The 15,952-nt window shown below is 41.7% G+C and overlaps 1 long non-coding RNA gene across 5 annotated transcripts in view; it reads left to right on the forward strand.

The window, feature by feature from the left end:
* The window catches only part of LOC141988129 (uncharacterized), a 55,435-nt gene that overhangs the window by 24,689 nt on the left and 14,794 nt on the right, over nucleotides 1-15,952 (forward strand). For 3 of the 5 annotated variants that reach the window (XR_012639665.1, XR_012639664.1, XR_012639661.1), the window contains exon 4: nucleotides 13,517-13,623. This is a non-coding gene — a long non-coding RNA (uncharacterized LOC141988129). Of the gene's footprint in view, nucleotides 1-13,516; nucleotides 13,624-14,398; nucleotides 14,601-15,952 lie in introns of those variants that run through there. The other 2 variants (XR_012639662.1, XR_012639663.1) reach the window with 2 other exon arrangements.

Consider the following 15,952-nt stretch of genomic DNA (forward strand, 5'->3'; position numbering starts at 1 on the left):
AGGAGGAAGTGAGTGAAATATGCAGTGTGGTGGTGAAACCTCTTGAGAACTCACTAGAGCACTGTGATCAGTGTTAAAAGGAGGGCAGCCATATAGCGCCAGTGGCTGGGCATGGAAATTGCACTGTCGTTTCTATTTGGCCTTAGCCATAAAACCACTCTCCCTGTCTCCCCAGAGCATAAACAAAAGAAGGAAAGAGGCTTCCAGTACTGCAGAAGCATGACCAAGGGATGGGAGAACCAAGGGGAAAGAAAAGCTTTGAAAAGAGTTAGAGGGGCCTTAGTTGGGGTAGTCAGCATACTTAAAACTATAGTAACTGCAGAAAAGTCCCTTCCCTTTTTTCCTTTTTAAGCGTTCCCATAACAGAAATTACTAAGAGATCACATGACTAAGTTAATGGCCATAAATTCAGGACAGCTTAAAGGAATTAGTCATTCCCATGCACACTGTCAACCAGAGGAATTTGCTGAGAGAGGTCACATTAAATGCTTTGTCTGGATAATTTCACAATCAGTAATATTTATTGTTACGCCAGCTAGTTGAGAGCAACCAAACCTTATGCTTCAGAGTATAAGCTGATCACATGTGAGGGTTATTTCATTAGCAAAGAGTGAAACTGAATGCAGGTCAAGTTCAACATGTGGAACTTTATTAAACCCTGTGCACCAGGGTTGACACCTGTCCAAAATCAACCTTGTTTTGAGGTAGCTGTCCTGGGTAATCTACAAGCATGCTCAGTATACACTGCCACCTGTCCCTTTTCTTAAGGTAGGTCTACACTACCCGCCGGATCGGTGGGTAGCAATCGATATATCGGGGTCGATTTATCGCGTCTAGTCTAGACGCGATAAATCGATCCCCAAGCGCTCTCCTGTCAACTCCGGAACTCCAGTGCCATGAGAGGTGCAAGCGGAGTCAATGGGGGAGCAGCGGCAGTCGACTCACCGCCGTGAAGACATCATGGTAAGTCAATCTAGGGGGCACGTCGACTTCAGCTACACTATTCTCATAGCTGAAGTTGCGTACCTTAAATCGACCCCCCCCCACCCCACCCCACCCCACCCCATGTACACCAGGGCTTAGGTATCTATTCCAGGAAATCTGTAAGGGTGGTCAGTACACAATTCCAGCTGTCCAGTTTTATGGGCTCAGGAACATCCCGGATGTCCTACTTTTTTGTATCACAGAGACAGCAACTCTACAGTGCACTTCTCTGCATTCTGTTTTCTTGGTATCCCATCAATAACAGTCCCTCCAAGGAACATGGGCCCTCTGACTTCAGTTCCATGAAACATCTTCCCTATTTAAAAAAATCAATATAAAGATTAAAAACAAATAATTGATGTCTAGGTTTCACTCTAAGTCCCTTTGCTCACAGGTTGCTCGCACATTGCCAAGTTTGAGTCTCATCTTTACCACAGACTTAGCTGGTTACACCGTCTTTGAGATAGTTTGATCTCCTCAACAGATGGGTCACTCCTGGTGTGGTCATCTCTGTCTCCCTGTCACCTGTCTGTGAGACGCTCTGTCTGTGGAGTCTCCTTCATCCCTGTGGGATTGGTCTCCAGATGTTTGTCTCTGCATTCTGTGAGGATCTCTGTAGGCTCTCTCTAGGTGTTGTGTCTGCAGGCTCATAAATATCTCCTGTTCCTTTGGATCACTTGTCCCCCTTGCATAGTCTCCTCTTCTGACTGGGGTGCCATTTCATCCCTGATGATTCCTTTAGTCAACTCCTTCTGGTGTCTCTCTAATAGCTGGATCCTCACAGAAATGCCCTGTTTCCAGGGCCAGTAGGTTCTTGGCTGACCTGTCATACTCTATTGCCTGTTTTCTCTGATTGGCAGCCATCTCTTGATGGTGGTATCCCAATTGTTCTGGCTGTAACAGCTGTCCCCTAATTGTTAGCAGGGGTTTGGTACTTCATCCCATCAGTGCCTGTGCCAGACTGTTTAGGCATACCTGTGATGGGGTACTCTGATGTGCCAAAAATACTAACAAGGGACAGTAGTTAGCCATTTTGAAGGGGGAGGTTTGGGTGGGGATCAGGATTTTTGAAGTTGGATGAATTGTTTAGGGTGCTACACAATGGATGTAGGGGGATCCTGATTTGTATTGTTGCCACTTTGTCTGGCATTAGCAGATTAGGGGCTTACGAGTCAGTTTCCTGACTGGAGCAGAAGTCAGTGAGGCAGAGTCAGTGTATTGTATTAGTGTCATTTCTTTATTTACTAAATGTACATAAGTCCTGATTCTTGGAAAGCGAGCACAGGCAATACTGTTCTTCAGGAACCTCAGCCAAGGCCCCACTGCCCTTTCACCAAGGAGCAACTCTGCCAAGTCTCTCCCCCTCTTGAACTTCCACTCAGATCTCACTGGTTAACACACAGCTTCCCCTTCCTTCCCCAGCTCCTGAATTTTACACCAGGGCAACCCCTTTGCTTAAAGCTCCTCACTTTGGACGACATGCAATCCAAATGGGGCCTGGCAACTCACCTTCCTTTTTGTGCATCTGCTCTGCAGTAGAGGAACCTCAGAAAAGTTTGAGAGTGCAGGCCATGCAAGGAGAATGCTTTAACTCACACTGTACCTGTAATGCATGTGGTCACTGCCTAAGTTCCCTCCAAGGTGTGCACCTGCGTGGCCACACAGGAAGCCACCAAGGTCCATGCACTTAACTCCCTCAGCCCCGGGGCTGCGGCACAGGGAGGAGACATGCCTCTCCCTCCCAGCTCTGGGGCTCCGGGGGAGAGGCAACTCTCCCCGGGCCCCAGCCCCAGCCCCAGAGCTGCTGTGGTGGAAAGAGATTCTCTCCCCCAGCCCAGGTGCTGCTGCAGGGAGAGAGGGCTGTAGGGACTCAAACCCCTCATCCCTGGCCCCACCCCAGAGCCCGCACTCCCAGCTGGCGCCCTCACCTCCCACACCCCAACTCTCTGCCCCAACCCTGAGGCCCCTCCCACACTCCGACCCCACACCTGCCACACATCACCTCCATATTGGTGAACATAGCAAAATTCATTCCGCACATGTATGGGAAAAATTAGAGGGAACATTGGACTCCCTGGCAACTTTAATTCTTTCTCTGGGAAGGTACATCTTGAGTGCTTATACATCGGTGATCCCTACTGTTCAAGCCACTAGCACCTTTCACCATAAGAGTATTGCTCAACTGCAACACACACACATACCCTCATCCCCGTTCCTTAATTTTATTTCAAATGCAACATTAACCCTGGATTCCTTTAGCTCATTTTGGTCGACAAGTGATCTGTTAATCTGGCAGATATTGCATTTTTAGTGCAAGTCTTGCTTTTCTAATTCAGTTTTAGCCCTGACTGCTGAGTGATTAATGATACCCATGCAAATATATTGCACACTATACTTCTATTGGTTAGCTCCTAAACCTGCCAAATGGCTCAACTGAAAGATAATCAACAAGAGAAAATTTACCCTGAACAATAATATCTTCAAAGGATCAACCATTAAAATAATAAAAACAATAGAGTATCTTTAAATACATCACACATGCAATCAGGATGTGAGGGAAGACCTCATTTCGAGAACAAGGGCTTTAAATAGAAGAATGAGCCAAAACATCAGTGTAACCTTTGAAGTTGCTTCTGTAATAAACTTGGAAACAAGAGCGGAATAAACATTTACTAACAGTGTCAGGTGTCAGTCACTCTGGCCATGAGGACATCCTCACACATGATATGCTGTCTCATGTGCAGCCTCCCTGGAAGAACAGGATACAATGGGACGGGGTTGTGGTAACTTCAGGGCAAGAACACAGATGACCAAAGTAAGAGTAACCCAGCTGCTCAAGTCACACTGTCAAGTTGTGATTGAGTCACTATTCCAGCTGGGCAAAACTTGCCAGTTTCTCTTCACATTCATATTGGGGCTGTCATGCAATTAAAAAAATTAATTGTGATTAATTGCATGATCAATCACACCACCAAACAATAATACAATACAATTTATTTATATATTTTTGATATTTTTTACATTTTCAAATATATTGATCTCAATTACAACACAGAATACAAAGTGTATAGTGCTCACTTTATATTATTATTTTTATTACGAATATTTGCAGTGTAAAAAACAAAAGATAGTATTTTTCAATATACCTAATACAAGTACTGTAGTGCAATATCTTTATCATGAAAGTTGAACTTACAAATGTAGAATTATGTACCAAAAATAACTGCATTCAAAAATAAAATAATGTAAAACTTTACAGCCTACAAGTCCACGCAGTCCTACTTCTGGTTCAGCCAATCGCTCAAACAAGTTTGTTTTCATTTGCAGGAGATAATGCTGCCCACTTCTTGTTTACAGTGTCACCTGAAAGTAAGAACAGGTGTTCGCATGGCACTGTTGTAGCCGGCGTCAGAGGATATTTATATGCCAGATGCACTAAAGATTCATATGTCCCTTCATGCTTCAGCCACCATTCCAGAGGAAATGCGTCCATGCCAATGACAGGTTCCGCTCGATAGCGATCCAAAGTGGAGCGGACCGATGCACATTCATTTTCATTATCTGAGTCAGATGCCACCAACAGAAGGTTGATTTTCTTTTTTGGTGGTTCGGGTTCTGTAGTTTTCGCTTCGGAGTGTTGCTTTTATAATTCTTCTGAAAGCATTCTCCACACCTCGTCCCTCTCAGATTTTGGAAGGCACTTCAGATTCTTAAATCTTGGGTTGAGTGCTGTAGCTATCTTTAGAAATCTCACATTGGTACCTTCTTTGTGTTTTGTCAAATCTCCAGTGAAAGTGTTCTTAAAATGAACAACATGTGCTGGGTCATCATTCGAGACTGCTGTAACATGAAATATATGGCAGAATGCAAGCAGAGCAGGAGACATGCAATTGTTCCCCAAGGAGTTCAGTCACAAATTTAATTAACACTTTTTTTTTTTTTAACGAGCCTCATCAGCATGGAATCATGTCCTCTGGAATGGTGGCCGAAGTATGAAAGGGCATACGAATGTTTAGCATATCTGGCACGTAAATACCTTGCAATCCGGCTACAAAACTGCCATGCAAACGCCAGTTCTCACTTTCAGTTAAATAATAAGTGGGCAGCATTATGTCCCATAAATGTAAACAAACTTATTTGTCTGAGTGATTGGCTGAGTGGACTTGTAGGCTCTAAAGTATTACATTGTTTTGTTTTTGAGTGTAGTTTATGTAACAAAAATATCGACATTAGTAAGTTGCACTTTCATAATAAAGAGCTTAAACTACAGTACTTGTATGAGGTGCACTGAAAAATACTTTTGCTTTTATCACTTTTACAGTGCAAATATTTGTAATAAAAATAATATAAAGTGAGCACTGTACACTTTGTATTCTGTGCTGTAATTGAAATCAATATATTTGAAAATGTAGAAAAACATCCAAAAATTTAATAAATTTCAATTGGTATTCTATTGTTTAACAGTGTAATTAAAAGTGTGATTACTCATGGTTATTTTTAAATCACAATTAATTTAATTAATTGCCAACTCTGTCCACATATCTATTCACGGGACACCATCATAGGACCTAACCACATCAGCCACACCATCAGGGGCTCATTCACCTGCACATCTACCAATGTGATATACGCCATTATGTGCCAGCAATGCCCCTCTGCCATGTACATTGGCCAAACCGAACAGTCTCTACACAAAAGAATAAATGGACACAAATCAGACATCAAGAATTATAACATTCAAATCCAGTCGGAGAACACTTCAACCTCCCTGGACACTTAATTACAGACCTAAAAGTGGCAATTCTTCAACAAAAAAACTTCAAAACCAGACTCCAACAAGAAACTGCAGAACTGGAATTAATTTGCAAACTGGACACCATCAAATTAGGCCTGAATAAAGACTGGGAGTGAATGGGTCATTACACAAACTAAAAACTATTTCCCCATGCTAATTTTTTCCCCTACTGTTACTCACATCTTCTTGTCAACTGTTTGAAATGGGCCATCCTGATTACCACTATAAAAGTGATTTTTCCTCCTGCTGATAATAGCCCACTGTAATTGATTTGTCTTGTTAGAGTTGGTAAGGAAACGCCCATCTTTTCATGTTCTCCGTAGCAGTAGCGTAGCTGGGGAAGGGGGAGTAGGGGGGGAGCAGCCGCTCCCCCTCTGAGCACAAGTGGTGCCTTTTAAATTTATAGGTGCCTTTTAAAATTTTTACTCACCCGGCGGCACTCCAGGTCTTCGGCGGTGCAGGCCTTCACGCGCTCTGGCTCCTCGGCAGCACGGGCCTTCACGCGTTCTGGCTCAGCAGGGGCCTTCGCTCACTCCAGGTCCTCGGCAGCATTTCGGCGGCAGGGGCCTTCAGTGCCGTTGAGGACCTGGAGCACCGCTCGGTGAGTACGAGTGGGTGGCACCTTTTTTTATGTCCGCTGCCCCTGTTCGCTCCACCTAGCTAAGCCACTGCTCTGTGTGTGTATATATATCTTCCTACTGTATTTTTCACTCCATGCATCTAATGAAGTGGGTTCTAGCCCATGAAAGCCTATGCCCAAATAAATTTGTTAGTCTCTAAGGTGCCACAAGTACTCCTCGTTCTTTTTGCTAATTTTATTGAGTTAATCATGTGAGTTAACTCCGATTAATTCACAGCCCTAATTCATATTTCAATTAACTTTTAAAAGCTGGAAGAAATCCTGCAGGTTTTTCACATGCCAAGTATGTGAGCCGAGGTCTTTTGAAAATTCTGTCCCATGTGTCCTCACTATTTATTTGAAACACTGGAGTGACTGGTGAGTGAGGGCTACTATGGATATGCACTGTCGCACTAATTTGATCCGGGCTGAGGGCAGAGTATTGGGTTGCAGGAGGGGGTGGGGGTGCTGGCTCTGGGAGCGGGTTCAGGGATGGGGCTTGAGGTGCAGAAGGGGGTTTCAGTACAGGAGAGGGTATAGGATGCTGGCTCTGGGAGGAGGCTCAGGGCTGGGGATTGGGGTGCAGCCTACTGCCAGGCAGCACTTACCTCTGGCAGCTCCTGGTTGGCAGAGCAGCATGGCTGCTGCTAAGGCAGGCTCCCGGCTTACCCTGGCCCCATGCTGCTCCCAGAAGGGGCCAGCGCACCCCTGTTGTCCCCAGAGAGGGGGGAGAGGGGCACGTAGCTCTACGCACTGCCCCTCTCTGCAAGCACCACCCCTGCAGCTCCCGTTGGCCACAGCTCCCCATTCCTGGCCAACGGGATCTGTGGGAGAAGTGTTTGCAGGGAGGAGCAGGGTGTGGAGGGAGACCCCTACCCCTGGGGTCACCCTGGCTGCTTCTGGGAGTGTTGTGGGGTCAGGGCAGGCAGGGAGCCTGCCTTAGCAACTGCCCCGATTGCGATCGACTGGGAGATCATCTAGGATCGACTGGTTGGTGACCACTGGACTAGACGATCACAGAGATCCCTTCTGGTCTTGGAATCTATGAACCTATGGAAAATGTATTGTCAATGTCCTGAACTATTTGGGAAATCCAGCCATGATTTTGGGTGCTGAGCACTTCTGAACATTCTGGCTTTAGTGCTTAGTCACCATAGCGATAGGTGTACTTTATAGATGACTGACAGTCATAATTGTAAACTTTTAAATGAGCCTCAGATGCTACAAGGGGAAATTTAAAACCTGCACATTGGACCTACTTGTTTAGCGTTATACAATGGGGGAAATTTCCTCCTGACCTCAAGAAGCTGATTATTTTTGCTGTGAAACACAAAGACGGATTGCCTGTATCATTTTACCCAGCTAATGATACTGCAGTCAAGGTGCTATGTAAATCTGTTCTTTTCTGAAAACTATATTTAATACATTTCATTAAATAAACAAGAGAGAAGAGAGGAAAGAGGATGGTTTTCACACATTTCAGTTGGCATCTTATGCCACAAGATACATATCATTGCCTTAGTCATACTACTTGTTGGTGACATTTTCACCAACTCACTTAAACAATGTTTAGATGCTTCTTATTGTTTGAAATTACTGTTTTTTCCAAGGATGTTTCTTTCCAGGAGGACAGAGTCTCACAATTTGATGATCTTTGTTCTGATGCTGCTTTGGTGATAGAAATGTGATGCTGAACAAAGGAAAATATATATATTTTATATGTATGTATATATATATACATATGTTGTGCTACATTATAATCATCATAAACCCATTGTTGCTTTAATTCTATTTAATTTATGACAAATCACTCAATTATTTTCTGGATTCTTTATACTAATTATGTATCCATGTCATGTGTGACATCCTGCCCACTCATTAGGGTATAATTTTGAACTCTGCCACAAATTCTTTAGGTCATTTTAATTTTCCATTGAGTGATAATTTTCTGTAATATTAAAAACAATCTACATTGTTTTAATAGAGCTTTAAGGCACTAAAAAATGGGATATGTAAACAAGAACTCATCTATTGATGGACTTGTATATAGTTTTTGCAAGAATAAATACTTTGCAAATATTATCACTTTTTCTTTTTGTGGACTATCCAGACAGATTGTGATTTTCTTGAATAATCTTTATTTGAAATAATTCAATTTAAAAAAATTGTATAACAGCAGTTCAAATGTTGCTCTGTGTTGTTCAGTTGTGACTAGTCAAATGAGTTACGCTGTAGGTTATTTGTTTCCTGATTGAGACCCTGATTCAACAAAGCGCATGTTTAAATTACAGTAAAGTCAATGGGACTCAAGAACATGCTTAAAGTAAGTACATGCTTATGTGCTATATGGATGCTGTACTGAATTTGTAATGGAAGAGGTGCCGGGGCTCAAGCAATTAGGTGCTGGGACTCAAGCAAACTTTTTACTTTCATAACTGATGCAGGAAGCCCAGAGGTGCCTAATTTTCAAAGTTAAAATGAATTTTCCACAAGCATTTGACCTAGTAAAACTCACACAGTCATGAAAGGTGAACACCTATGAGTCAGAATATAGGTAATATGAATTCATTCAAAAAATTCAAATGAATATTCAAGGGACGTTTATACATCTATATGCTATTTGCCCAGGACTCTTTTTTACTTAAAGTTCCTTGAATGAAATAAAACCTTTATCACAGATCAGTACCTCATACCTTCACATGGCCGAAAACAGAAGACACGCAAACCAGAAGAAATCCCATACCAAAGGGTGCTACAAATCTGTAACACCACGACTGAGAGGACAAGCTGCTAACTCTACATGTACAGCTAAAGTAAATGTGCTTCCTACTAATAGTGCCTACAATTCCAGTAATAGAAATGCTGGGATCCTCATTCCTGAGGGGAATGGAAGTTAAAAGGAAATGTGGGGCAAAACAATCTTGGTTGTGGGCAACAGTGTGCAGCTATTAGCTTTCCAAGCTATTGGAAGTGGTTAAATGGAATAGAGAGGAAGGATGGCTCAGGGGCTAGGACGCAACTCAGGAGACTTAGGTTCCCTATTCCCTGTGTGACCTTGGGTATGTCACTTAGTTGTTCTGTGCCTCAACTCCTCATATGGGGAGAATAGCACTCCCCTACAACTGAACTTAATCTGGGGTCTTCTCAAACATCTAGAGACATATAGCTATGGGGGTTTTTTTGGTCAGATCTCCAAGTCTAGCTCTTGGTGGCTTGTAGGGGGGAGTTTGAATAGCCTGTGGTCCATAGGAACAATCAGCGACAAGCTTTCAACTCTTGTGATCAGCTCATGTTGATTTGCAATGGTTCACATTCTCCAGGCTATCTTTCCAAAGAAAAGGCTAGAAACTTTTATTGAAATAAAAGCTGAGATTCTCTTTTACGTCTCTTGCTCCTCCAAAGTAAGAAGAGGGGGGTAGCTTTGAGACACTGCAAAGGCTGGCTTAGTTTGCTGGTAGTGGAGCTTATTGAAGGAGCTGGGAGGCTGCAAAAGCTGTTCATTGTTGCAGCTCTGCTAGTGTGTCTGGACTGACCTACAACTGGGCTGTGCAATGCACCTTAACGTTGCAATTAAAAAAATGCAGATTGTGTTAAAAATAAGAAAGATGTTCATAAAAAAAAATCCAGATCAGTTTGAGAATTAGCTAATAATTATCCTAGGACAAGTTGAGAAACACACCCTGTTCCAAGGTATCCAGACAGGCAGTGTTTCCTAGTGGATAGAACACTGGATTGGGACTCACTAAATCTGGGTTTTATTTCTGGCTTTGCCACTGCTTTGCTTTGAACTTGGGGAAGTCACTTCCTGCCTTGTGCCTCAGTTTCCCTTCTGTAAAATGGGGGAAACGATACTGACCTTCTTTGTAAAGCACTTTGAGGTAAAAAGCACTGTATAAGAGCTAGTTATTATTGATCATTTAGCAATTGCCAGACTGGCTAAGACTGATAAACTCAGAGGCATTAAGTAGTAACAAACTGCAGACTCTGACTCACCTGCTACCAGTAGTAGTATTATCTGATTTAAAAAACCCAGTCACAATACATGGTAATATCACTGTGGGATTTTGTGAAAGACTGGTGCCTTGGAGCATTGTACTGTAAGTAGTAAGCCTCAGGCTGCTCAGTGATTTCTATAGCTTCTTCAAGTATAGTGCTCGCACTTGTTTCTTACAGCTGCAATTAAAAGAGGCTGCCTTTGTTTATTCATAGAGGGATTAATTAATGAGGCAGGGCAAAGAAGAAACATTAGTGAACCACACAGAACAATGGATCTCTCCTGTTATTGCAACATGATATGACCCAGGAATTATATATGGTATGACTAGGAAACAAGCATAGATTAATTTATGCTGAGTCAATCTGTGCGTCTGTTACAGAGTAGGCTATAGAGATGCCTTTTTTCAGATCTCATTCAGATAGTCTCCTTTGTAGATGTATCTGTCTTCTACAGACTACCCTTAAGAATCCTTGTCCAGGGTGTTCCATTTGCCATCCTCTAGTATTTTTATTCACATTCTCTAGTGCTTTGTACTATTCTGCACCCACAGTCACATTGTTTCCCCTGTTTTCCAGCAAAGTCTCTGCTCTCAAGTACTTATTGGACTTCATTTCCTAATTAGGGGGGCATAGGCAGTAAAAGATGCACAAAGCCAATTGCGTGGTATTATCCACAGCTTATGGATGTTTATTTTGCTATTTATCTGCCAAAAATGTGATTTATTTTGCTGCCTGGCATAATATTCTTGGCAGTCTTTTCACATCAATATTAGAGATATATAAGCCTCATCTGTGCACTGATGGAAATTGACTCTTCTTTCCAAAGCTGGAAATCCATTACTGTTCAAGTCTGAACAAGAGTTACAATATGAAGAACAGGCCAAAAAGTGAAGAGACCGAGAAAAATAAATTGGAGGATTGATTTGAAAGCTCTGCTTTAAAATATTGAGTTCCCAGCCTATCCATGCATGTGTAAAAGAAAATTTACCATTAAGGTGCTTGTTATACATTCCTCTGATGTCTAAACTGCACCTTTCCAAAGGACTTCATGTGTAGTTCTGAGTGAGTCTCACATTTTGAAACTTCAAAGATCTCTTTAATTTTCAAGTGCCTGTGCTTAAAGAAAAGGAGTACTTGTGGCACCTTAGAGACTAACAAATTTATTTGAGCACAAGCTTTCATGAGCTTGGCCTCAGCTCACGAAAGCTTATGCTCAAATAAATTGGTTAGTCTCTAAGGTGCCACAAGTACTCCTTTTCTTTTTGCGAATACAGACTAACACGGCTGCTACTCTAAAACCTGTGCTTAAAGAGAGACATTTTAAACTTAAACGAAATCTTATAAAGCTTCAAAAGTGACCTCAGGCTTTCCAACACACAAAAAAAATACCATGATATTCTGTTGTAAGAACACAGAATACCATAATTCCATTAACAAAACACCATAATTTCTCTAGTGCAAGCATTAGTTTTGTGTGCTCTTAATGTAGATACTGTAGTATTTCATAAAGGACTTGAGACTAATGAATAACAAAGCAACAACGAGGAGAAGTAGAAGACTTTAACAATTCCATAATGCGAAATATAGCTGGACCCACTAATCAATTCCCTTACACTTTTAAATTTACATACTGTAGGCTACAAAGTTGCAATGCCCTAATATGATATATTTTGTAAATGTGTGGTCATAAAAAGCAAAGTGAACAATTTTCCGAGACAATCACATATAGTACGTATGACTACCATATATGACCTTGTGGGCTTGCAGGGTAAGGATTCTAAAAGTGGATTTTTTTTCTCTTTCCTGACTGCATTACTAATCTTCTTATACCCTGAAACATGAGATCTGACCTTTCTTATTATTAGTGTGCAAAACTACTGAATTAATTATGGATCCTAAAATTATCTGGCCCTTTTAAAAAATCTAGCTACAGCTGTTTCCTCTGGCATTGGGCAGGATTTAGTTACAAGATAAGGAAGGTAAACGTAGGAAGACAAGGTATTTAGTTTGGGTTATCAACACTATTGAACTGTTGATTAGTAGCAGGGCTGGATGATCAGTAGAGGTGGGAAGTTATATTATGGTAACTGCACACTTCTGAACTTGCAATAGCGAGGACACAGTGCCTGTAAAAGCAGTTAGATGCGATCACTGGTGATGTGTACGAGGGATGTATGTATGGAACAATAATATTTCAAAATAAATTTAGCGGAATTTTTTTTAAATTTATAATGGAGAAAAATGAAGGTTAAAACTGATTTTGTTTTGCATGTACAATAGCTCCGTTTCTCTCTTTTTGCCCCTTCCCCAAGTTTTTCTAAGCTACTCTAAGTGAGCTGAGAAATAAGGTTGTGTCCTCGAACAAACTGTAATTAGGATTTGGATTAATAAATAGGAGGTCTGACTACCCTGAATGTTGGGAAGTATGGTTCTGGTTCAAAATTTGGTGGTTCTGGCCAATCTTGAGAAACATAGAAAAATGCCCAGTGAAATGATCTGAAGCTACAGCAGAGCCTGACATGCTTCTAGCAGATGTTTGTTTTAACTACATTTGAAAACAATATTCTAGGAGTACTAGGAGGTTAAAAAAAAATAGAAAAACCATCCAGGGAGTCTAACACAGTGGTCTAGCACATTTAAATTGGGGATCATAGACTCAGCTTCCAGGAAGAGGGAAAAGGCAGAAGTCAGGAGAATTTAAGTATGTTTTCTCCCAGATTTTTTAAGATCCGACAGGAACTGAAATAGCTTAAGCTACAGAGATTTGTATAATATCTTCATAATAGCATAGCTCCCAGCTGAAGAGAAAACTGCCACAATTAGAGCAAGCATTTGCCTGGGCTGAGCCTCCAGGCTAATCAGAATCATTCCAGGCTAGTACAGACTTCTGTCTAAACTAAGCTTCCCCAGCTAAATCTTTTTGGCTAGAGTAAGACTTTTCATAAGCCTCTTTCAATGATCTCTATCTGAGCCAATCTCCCAGGCTAAAATAATTCTTTCAAACCTAGGACAAGCTTTATAGGTTTTTCACCCCACGCCCTCTAAACTTCAGCTAATCAACAATCACCTTCGGCGACAGCCCACTCCATCATATTAATATACCGGTTCTGGCTCTTTTACAGGCAAAAAGAAGGAGGAAGGAGGGTCCTGTGGTTAAAAACACTGACTTAAGACCCATGATGCCATGGTTCAATTCCCCTTCTGCTACAGACATCCTGTATAACCCTGGGTAGGTCATTTACTCTTTTTTACCTCAGTTCCCCATCTGTAAAACAGAAATCATTACACTTCCCTTTCTCTCAGGGGTGTTTTTAGGATAAATATATTAATGATTATGAGGCTCTCAGATATTATAATAATGGGGACTATAGATATTTATAGAAAATTCTCTACAACATCAGCTTAACACTGTGTGCAAAAACCAGCAACATTAAATAAATACCTGTTGGAACTGTAGAGATATAAATAGTGCTACACTATATGGAGACAGTAAAGTGTCTAGCTTTGATGCCAACATGATCTATATAAACTCATTCAGATTGTCTGAATGGCAATAAACCCTTTTACAAATTCAGACTCAAAATAAGGCACATTTTTAAAGGGAGTGTGACTTCTGTACCTCGGGGGAACACCCTACACCCCCATGTTTGTCTTTATAAAATAATCGTGTACTATCCAATGCAAAGTTTGTCATGTTGGGTGTCTTCAGAAGGCTCACGATGCACTGAGCATGGTTGTTATAGTGATGTTATAGTAATTGTTACAGTAATGTTATAGTAATATTATAGGTTATAATTTCATGTATATAGTTATGAGGCTGAAAATGTATCCTCATGGCTTAAAGCAAGCCCAGACAAAAACTCTCCAAGAGCAGAGAGGCAGTTCACAGGGCAGGTATGGGACAAACCCAGCCCAGCCTCACAGGAACAAAAGATGCTGGCCTAGGCAGCAACAAAAGAATCTGTTAGACTCTCGAGTAAGTCACCCCCCCTTCTTTTGGTCAGTTTGGAACTGCAATGAGGTAATGCTCACCTGACTCTGAAGGGGAGGGGGACAAAGCCAAGAGGGAAGAAAGGACATGATAAAAGAGAGAGACATTTGCCATGCTCTCTCCATCTTCCATGTACATCTACAGATACCACACCAAGCGACTGAAGCACTGATCAAAGGGGAGAGCCTGGCTGAAAAGCAACCAGCCAGCCTGTGGTGAGAAGCATCTAAGTTTGTAAGGGCATTGAAAATGTTAAGATCAGCTTAGAATGTGTTTTGTTTTTATTTCATTGGACCAAATCTGACTTGTTATGCTTTGACTTATAATCACTTAAAATCTATCTTTCATAGTTTAATATATTTGTTCTACCTGAAGCAGTGTGTTTGGTTTGAAGCATGTCAGAGGTTCCCCTTGGGATAACAAGCCTGGTACAATCAATTTCTTTGTTAAATTGACGAACTCATATAAGCTTGCAGTGTCTAGCGGGCTTAACTGGACACTGCAAGATGGAGGTTCCTAGGGTTATGTCTGGGACCGGAGATATTGGCTAGTGTCATTTGCTCGCAGCTTACATGCCAAGGCTGTGCATGAACAGCCCAGGAGTGGGGGTTCTCACGGCAGAGCAGCGTAAGGCTGGCTTCCAGAGTGAAGGATTGAAGTGGCCTAGCAGATCACCAGTCCAGATAACACCAGAGGGGAACGTCACAGGGAGGGTAATTAACCATTGGAACAATTTACCAAGGGTCGTGGTGGGTTCCTCATGACAGGAAATTTTAAAATCAAGACTGGGTATTTTTCAAACAGACATGCTTTAGTGCAAACAGGAATTAATTTTGTCCTAAGGCCTGTGTTATGCAGGAGGTCAGACTAGATGATCACAGTGGTCCTTTCCGGCCTTAAAAATATATGAACCTAGTACAGATTTTGGTCACAGCTATTCACTCAGCCCTTGTGTTATACCCAAGATTTTGTATAGCCCACAGCGAGTTGGACCTAATTTCTGCAGAAAGACTCCTGCATTCTGTGACACTCCAGCACAGCAACCTGGTGACGCTGGGAAGTTGATGATCATGAAGCTGCAGCAAACAAGAGAAAAGCAACCCCATTTCCTACAGCCCTGTAATGCCTGCTAACTATATTCACTAATTCTGCTGTTCATAAGAACTTTGTAGTGCTCTTTATTAAGGCCAGTACAGGACAACTTTAAAACAAGAAAATAATGTTTGTTTAAAGAAAAATGAAGTTGCTCCCTTTCACACCAGATTGAATTTTTACAGTGAGGTGCTATGTATCTGAAGCCAGCCATTGATAATAGAAACACTGGCAGGCTCTTTAACTGAGTGGCACTAGCAGCTGTTGCTACAGAATTTACAAACACAGTCTTCAGTCTTTATTCGGGCAAAATTCCATGATTAAATTTGTCCCAAGGTGATTTTTTAAAATCACCCTACTCCAGTGTTTCAAAATTCCAATGCCTTCCTATAAGAGTGTTTACTTTAAAGATATACTCGTTAGGTTGAGGTCTCTCTTTGGTACACTCTATTCCTGAATAACTGAAATATTTTCT

Source organism: Natator depressus, chromosome 5 (assembly GCF_965152275.1).
Source record: "Natator depressus isolate rNatDep1 chromosome 5, rNatDep2.hap1, whole genome shotgun sequence".
In the NCBI taxonomy this organism is placed as follows: Eukaryota; Metazoa; Chordata; order Testudines; family Cheloniidae; genus Natator; species Natator depressus.